This window comes from Gekko japonicus, unplaced genomic scaffold, assembly GCF_001447785.1.
Source record: "Gekko japonicus isolate JY-2015 unplaced genomic scaffold, Gekko_japonicus_V1.1 scaffold1457, whole genome shotgun sequence".
In the NCBI taxonomy this organism is placed as follows: Eukaryota; Metazoa; Chordata; class Lepidosauria; order Squamata; family Gekkonidae; genus Gekko; species Gekko japonicus.
In genome coordinates, this window is record NW_015169820.1 from 168,151 (window position 1) to 169,271 (window position 1,121).

Here is a 1,121-nt window from a genome sequence, read left to right on the forward strand (position 1 = left end):
CAATGTCACAGAGTCCATCCTCCAAACCGTTCATTTTCTACAGATCTCTGTAGTCTGGAGATGAGCGGTAATTCTGGGGGATCCTCAGGCCCCACCTGGAGGCTGGCATCCCTAAATACCACCTATGAGGTACATTCACGTAATGACTGACCAAAAGCAGAAGAGATCACACAACAATGTAAAACATGAATACGAAAATCCATGTAGAAAACATGCTAAACCAACTGAACAGAATGTATGAATAAAGAAAATATATAACAATGTAATCCAAAGTCAATAATGTATAATGATTCCAAAAAGGTATTGGAGATACTCAATGTTACATTCAAGTATACATAATACAAATGCACAGTACTCAATATTCCAATATAATTCAATGAAGATTCCGGATCATGTGCTTTGTTTTGGGTATTGTCTCATGTATAAAAAATATTGATTTCTAACAGTCTCATGCCTTCTCCTGTGATGACATTCTGTGTCTCTGTTTCCAGTTGCAGGCCAAATGGTCCAGGGCAGACCAAATGGCCTGAACTACCTTAATAGCCATGCCATATAACCACACATTCTTTCACACCTCTAAGTGTAAGAGCCAGATCTGATGGCTCCTGGCTCTGGCCCACGTTCAACAAGTCATGTAGGCAATGGAGAAGCTGGAGTTTGGGTCATGTAACTGCAGGCGTGGTGTCCAAACCTCTAGCCAATCCTATGTTGCAGCCATGACAACCAACAATTGGGCACATCCCCTGTCCGCTCGTGATTGGCTGATGGCCACAGCTGATCATGAATGGAACTGGGGTATAATTGTTTTGATTCCTATGGGAATGATCTTCTTGCTCTTGCTCTGCTCTTAGCTCTCCCTTCTTGTCATTGTCTGTTTATTGCACCTGGAAATGCTGTCTCTTGGAAGACAAAGAGCTGCTTTGTGAACTGGAGCACATGGGTGCAAGGATGGGATTCCTACTCAAAATCCCTTGGTGCTACCTGGATTATCACCATGGACAATCTTGGACTCTTGGATGATATCCTGATCTTGGTAACTATGAATCTTCAATGTTTAGTTAAGGCGAACAGCCCTAGCCTTTGTTATTTTGGTAATCTTTTATAGTCTGTTGCTGTGCTCT